At 36.5% G+C, this 7494-nt stretch overlaps 1 pseudogene; it reads right to left on the reverse strand.

The window, feature by feature from the left end:
- The window catches only part of LOC123233092, a 30757-nt pseudogene extending 23744 nt beyond the window's left edge, over nucleotides 1–7013 (reverse strand).
- Between the last annotated feature and the right edge of the window lie 481 nt (nucleotides 7014–7494).

The following is a 7494-nucleotide window of genomic DNA, read 5'->3' on the forward strand; positions in this document are numbered from 1 at the left end:
TACAATAAATCAATACTTAAGAAAACTGTTTTACATTTTTAAGAGGGAACTAGATCTATCAAACACACTAGGAAAATAGTATGAAAAATAGTATGACTAAATAATCCAGTGTTAAGTAAAATTGAAAGCACTAATTATTTAAGCGGTATACTCTATTTGATAAGAACTTCTGGAAAACTGTCAATGGTTCTGGCAGATACTAGACTTAGACCAACACCTCATACCACATACCTCAATACATTTAAGTGGAAACAGATCCAAAAATCAGTGTGAATATAAAAATAGAGGACAAGAGTTGACCATATAATTTCTCATCTATATCATTGATGTATTCTTAAGAAAATGAGCATTAACATAAAGAAGGTTCTTAAACTTACCAATATTTAGAATAAACTAAAAGAAATCAAACATCTCACAAATTAAGAAGTCATTTATTGTTATATTGAGATATAAATATGACTATACATAGGATCTTTCTCATAGCCAAAAATTATACTAATTATTATTTCTCAGAATTAATTAAATTGATTTAGCTAAAATTATATATTAAGCAGCCTTTATATTTGTTATATAGAAAAATAAGAGTAATCAAAAATAATTTCCAGTTAAGAACCTGGGATGCATAAACAAGCTAATTAATTAATTAGTGAAGGGACTGAAGTTTCATTAAATAAAACTATTCAAGCATACTCCTGGATTGCTTTAGAGCTCTAGCACTAGGTATGTGTGTGTGTGTGTTTGTGTGTGTGTATCAGTTAGATGACTGAAGTCATCTTAACCATATTTGATCTGCTTATAAAGAGAGGATCATTTTCTATAACATATTATCATAATGTGTAAAAATGAATGTCAGATACTTTTGGAAGGAAGGGCACAATCAAATAGCTAATTAAAGTAGAAGGTGACAGTTTAGCTGAATCTTAAAGCAAAAGAGGATTCGTAGAAGAAAGGGTGAGGAGATGGTGCATTCTAGGCATGGGGAACAACCAGGACATAGGCACAGAAATGGGGGGTGATGAAGTATCATGTATGACAAAGAGCAAAGATACTAGTATGAATGAATTGTAGAGTGAAAAGAAAAAATATGAGAATATTGGAAGGGTAGGAAGTTTCATAGTTGTAATATTTCTTTTAACAACTATTACTATTACTAACACTCATTATATATCAGTTGCCTATGTAGATGAATATATATTATAATGTGTGTATGCATACATTATATTTATATACACATACATATTTTTCTATTTATTTTATTCCAGTTTATATTTATCCATATTTATTCTTATAAAATATACATTTTCTGTGTAGGCATGCATGTGAATGAGTGCAAATATATAATGTAATATATTATATGTGTTGGTATATTGACTTATTATATAAGTGTATAAATTGTATGTCTATTATATATAAATATATATGCACACACACATCTATTACCTCACACACAGTTGGAGAAAAAAATGACAAACCACTTCAGTATCTTTGCCAAGAAAATCCCAAATGGGGGTTGCAATGAGTTGAATATGACTGAAAGAAGTGAACAACCACAATTAGTGCATGAAGAATATATATATATATATATATATACACACACACACATACACACACACACACACACAATATATATATATATATATTCCATCCCATTTAGCTGAGGCTATTTCTGAACAAAAGTCATTTGGAATAGACACTTAAACTAAAGAAATTTTTAGATCCAGACCCCATCAAAACTAAAATCAAGCAGGAAGGACTCAAGAAATGACTGGTGAGAAACATAAGGGAGGAGGTGAAGAATGAAAATACCCAAAAATAAATAAATAATTGTGTGTGTGTGTATGTGTGTATGTGTACATATTATATTCATCATGGATAGGATAAAAAGGACACTGATCCTGAATTCTATTCAGAATTCTATGTCAAAGTACTTCATGTTTTTAAGTTCCTTCACCATTCTTTGTGATAACCCTGACAGGCCAATTTTCTTTAAAGAACACTTTGATCCATGCAAAGCCTTCTTTGCAAATGAGTTTTGCTCAAGAAATATCACAACTCCCATATGAGTTACTATGGTACCATCTGGGGAACCAACATAAATATAAATTCTAAGTTATGGCTCTGTATATGTGTGTTTATAGGTGTGGATTTATTTATTGGAAAACATACAAAAGCCTGACTTATTATTAATCTAATCAATATTCCATTTTATATATTTCAGGATTGGACTTTGAAGATCATGTTGCGATCAGAAAAAGAGAAAGAAAATTGTCTCAATCTCTTATTCTTAAAAAATTAAAAATATCTAGTTATAACCTCCAAATATACCCAGGTCTTGAATTATTGTCTGTCTTCCTTGATGTACCATGTCCCTACTAAGTGAGTTTCCCAGCGTGACTCTCAAATTCTCTTTCTACCTATGGTCTATTTCTCTTCCATATTTCTAAGGATTCATTTTCTTAAACTTGTTTCCACTATCTCATGACTTCCTCATTATATCCTTAGCTGTCTAGCCTATGTGTCTGTCTAATTACAGATGTAGTCTCATATTAATTCAGATGCCCTTTTTCAAAACCATATGGTTTTGAAGCATATAGAAATACTTTTCTCTCCCCTCCACAGGAAGACCCCAGGTAGTAATCTTTCATCTTCAAATTCAGGATGCTGCTTTCTATACATGATAGTGGAAAAGAAGAAAGAAATCCTTTCCTACATTCCATTCAAGGCTCATTTACTCCATAAACATTCCATATCTTGAGTATCTCACACTTCTCAAAGCTGGATTATTTAAATTCTTCAAAAGCAAAGATAATTTATTTACTCATCAAGTGTCATTTTTCCTTTTTTGACTTTGTCAGAGAGATATTTGAAATTGGTAAAATGATTTGGGAAAATGTATCTTGTTTACTTGTTAAAATCTCATCATACTGGGCATAGTGGACTAGGCATATGCTTTGATCCACACAGCCTCTCAAACCTCTATAAAATATGAATTATGCACCAAAGATAACTCAAATTGCTTTCCATGGTACAGGACACCCATAATCCAGAAAGGTTAAAACAAATTCCCTCAAACATAGGAACAGAAGTCACCAACCCTGAGCTCATTTAGCAAATCTCTCCCATCTCCTGCTATCAACATTAAGGCTTCACTGGAAGACCTAAGGACATTACACAAGATTACAATGGAATATAATTCTGCATTCTACACCCTTCATCTTTCTAGTTGAATAGAGACTCCAGTTCCAGCTTGTGGAAAATTTGCTTAGGACTCAAAGGCACCTTTCTTCAGGAGTAAAAGCCTGCCAAGGTCTACAATCCATAAAAATCATCACCAGGGAAAGCAGAATCTTCACTTCTAGTGTAGTACCAGAGAACTGAGAAACAGAGGGAGTGGAACAGATCACCAGGGCAAGATAATCATGGGTGAGGATCTGTGCAGCCTTCCATTGAGCCAGAAGAAAAGACTATAGCATCTAGCTGAGGCTATTTCTGAACATAAGCCATTTGGAATAAATACCTAGACTGAAGAACCATGAAATGCCTCATCATGGGGAGAATTTTGGAAATTTTGAGATCCAGATCCCATAAAAACCACAATCAAGATGGAAGGAGTCAAGAAATGACTAGTGAGAGACATAAAGGTGAAGACTGAAAATACCAAAAATTTCAGAAAGAGGAAAACTCAAAACCTTGAACAAAAATAAAAAAATTAAGAGGAAAAACAATTGCAATCAAATAAAATATGGCCTCTACATCTAGTAAATGAATTTAGGCATCTACAAATAAATCCTAACAATATAGAAAAATTCTTTAACACTTGATGATACAGACAGAAGACACAATGGCATTTGAGGAAAATGTGGAAGCACATGTTATTCCTGAGTAGTTTCAAAGGGGAATAAAATTATGAAATCAAAATTCATGCCTTATGTAGCTAAATAGAAAAAAAATGAATTTAATTGTAAGTGTGTTTGTGTGTGCGAGAGAAAGAGAGAGGGGGGGGGAATACAAACAGTGGAGTAATTGAAAACCCAAAAGAGAAGCAAAAATAAAAACTAAAAAATCTAAAAAAGAACATATGATCACTGTACAAGCAAAAAAATACTAAAATCAGACACAGAATACACTAAGATATTCTAAGAATCATGAGTCTCCTAGAAAAAACACAAGGCAAAAGCTATTAAAATAATATTGAAGGAAATAAGATAATTGCTCAGAACTTCTGAGCCTAGAAAATAAAATTGTAATATAAAGAATTAACATATTGCCTCCAGAAAAAAAGCCTCCAAAATTCCACAGCACTTACTGGTTAAATTCAAAGACACCTAGAATTTCAATTTTAAAATATCAAGTTTAAAAGTCATCAAGAGAATGACCTTCAAATGAAAAGGAATTTATAATAACACAAGATTATTCCATATCCATTAAGAAAAGGAAGAGTCAAATAATTTGTCTTAAAAAGCAATGAAGCTGTATATATAACAAAGGGTCACCTATCCTGGAAACCTTAGTTTAACCATATAATACAAAAGATGGACATTCAGGGTTGAAGAAGACCTTGAAGTGTTTTTTTTATTAAGAAAACCAGAACTGAACAGATTATGTGCTGCTTGAGAATCTCAATGAACAAAATGCAGGTGCAATAAATAAATGCAGCAGGTAGGGGTTGTATGAGTGATAGAGCAACACTAGAGAGACCAGGAAGAGACTTATTTCTAAATGTACATAAGGGAACAGGGATAACAGTGAAGAGGCAGACAGAATATTTTGGACAGAATTTAGCTACACCCTGACTATATTTGAATATTTTGTTTGTGCAACTTCATTATCACAAGAGAGGGTACGTAAAAGGAGGAATAGAGGCATAGTGGGGACAAAGAGGTGAGAGGAGGTGTATCACATTCTAATCAAGTGCTATAAGTGAAGGGAAGGTGACATCTACAACCTCAGAAAAAGAAGAACATATAAGGAAGTGTCTAAGGAGGAGAGGGGAAAGATTAGAAAGGACAGAAGAAATAAAAAGCCCTTGTTTTGGAGATGGGATGAGATTCCACTGATGAATGTTTTTATGAGTATAGAAAGATGGGCAGTGAGGGGATATAGGGACTATAAACCAGATAAAGTCTGAGGAATTGGTCTTCACAACTGGTAACTAGGATAGCATGAGTAATGGAGGATTTCCAGACATAGATAGGAGGGAAAAAGTGAACAAGAGAGGGTATAGATCAGTGATGATGAACCTTTTAGGGATGGAGTATCGGGCCCTGCCCTCACCCCACATCCCCACACTGAGTGCCATGTCCATCCCCTTAGAGACTGAATACCACACACCCCTTACCCCAGACAGGGAAGGGAGGAAGCACTCCCATTGGAATGTTGGGCAGAGGGGAGGATGAAGTGAGAAATGTCCTCAGATGCATGGAGAGGGGGAGAGAAACCGTTCCATCCTGAGGCCCTCTAGGTTTCTAGTAACAAACTCTGGCTAGCAACTGCAGGAATGCCCAAAGAGAGAGCTCTGTATGTCCTTTATAGCATGCATGTCATAGATTCACCATTATGGGTATCGATCATTAGTCAGCTAAGTAATGAGAGACATGATGGTCTTACAAATTTTTGAGAATTGAGGAAATATTTTATCCCTGTCCAGGTGGGAATGTGTATGGTAGACACATGTCCCTTTCCTTATAGAAAGGTTTTTGAACAAAATAAAATAAATAAGAACAAAAACAACCCCCAAAATAACCAACTATTTGATGAGCCTAAATTCAAGAAGTGTGTGTAGGGCAGGGGGCAGGAATCAGTCTGTGGGGAAACTTTTGCACATCAATAGGCCAATCTGACCCATATCCAGCAGGAATGTCAGGGACCTATATTCTTTTTTTTTATTATTTTTTTTAAACCCTTGTACTTTGGTGTATTTTCTCATAGGTGGAAGATTGGTAAGGATGGGCAATGGGGGGTCAAGTGACTTGCCCAGAGTCACACAGCTGGGAAGTGGCTGAGGCCGGGGTTGAACCTAGGACCTCCTGTCTCTAGGCCTGACTCTCACTCCACTGAGCTACCCAGCTGCCCCTGGGACCTATATTCTAAGGAAAGAGTCACCACCATTATCTTCTACCCCCAGGCAGGAAGATTGAATATGGAAGCAAGGAGGAATCCATAGACACTGAATAAGGAAGTAGTCTGATATCAGGATATATCCCCACTCATGCCAAATCGATAGTGGGCTTTGGATCTTTGTTTCTGGGAGGACACAAAGTCATGAAATGGTGGTGGTAGAGGGGGTGTGTTGGGAAGAGGGTGAATCCTCCTTCTTGTAAACTGATCCACAAATCAATGGTGGGGGTAAGGAAGAGGATCCAAAACAAGTGATAGGTAACTAACATGAAACAAGAGGAGAAGTAAAAATCAGAGCATAATGCCATGAATAAGGGCCCCCTGGATATACTTCTCCCCCCCACTTGACTATGAGTATGTAGTCACCCTTCTGCTCGATCATGTAGGCAATAGTGTAGAGGCTGCCACTGAGGTACTTCATCAAGATCTTCTCTCAGGGGTCTTGGGGCCCTACACTCTGACCATGAGGATATTATTACCTGCTTTGCTGCATATCCCCAGTCAAAGAATTCTTCTAGATTATGAAAGTCTTGCTGAATACAAGATCCTTGACCACAATCTTGATGGCATACAAGTGAAACTTGGCATATCTTAAGGCTTCAGGGGTGCCTTGCCTGTGGTCACTGAATTAAAAGAAACAAAAACAGACACAAAAACACAAATGATATCTCATGGAAATTGTAACTGCTTTCCAGTCAAGGACCTGTGATCTTGACCTGAAAGCAGTTGCCCACAATGTGATAAGGGCTGCTAGATCTGATGGAGATGAGGCAACTGCCAAGTTCTCTGGGCATGTAGGTTACCTGGCAGCCTTTGGAGCACTTCTGATAATCAATTTTCACCTTTGAAAAGCCATCAAAGATGACAGAAAAGGCACCGGTTCCAGAACTGTTCATGGTGACAATGAACTGAACTGGGCTTCCGGTGAACCTACCTTTAATGCCTACGCCATTCCTGTACCCCCTTCTTGCTTGGGCTTTCCCAAGTGAATCTCAAAGGGACTACCAGGGTTGTAGTAGACATTGATCAGGTAGTTTTCTGTTCTCCTGGGAAATGAAGCACATGGTGTATTTATTTTGGTCAATCTCTGTGACATACCATTCTTTCAGAGCCTCTGAAGGGCTATGGACCTTAAGGAGCATTGATGACACTTGTGACCCCATCCAAGCTGACTGAAAAGGAAGCTGGCTGATTGACTTTTAAACCTTAAGGCTAGAAATAGTAAGACTAGGGCATCTCCAGCCAGGGAATCCACAACCACCACAAAGGGGCTGTCAGAGATGTGGTCATCTTTGAACTTATAGAGACTTCATAATCCAGCTCTCAGATCTTATAGGAGATACCATAGAAGCCAACCTTTATGTCCTTGGAGATCTT

The sequence above is a fragment of the Gracilinanus agilis genome, chromosome 2 (genome assembly GCF_016433145.1).
Source record: "Gracilinanus agilis isolate LMUSP501 chromosome 2, AgileGrace, whole genome shotgun sequence".
NCBI classification, from domain to species: Eukaryota; Metazoa; Chordata; class Mammalia; order Didelphimorphia; family Didelphidae; genus Gracilinanus; species Gracilinanus agilis.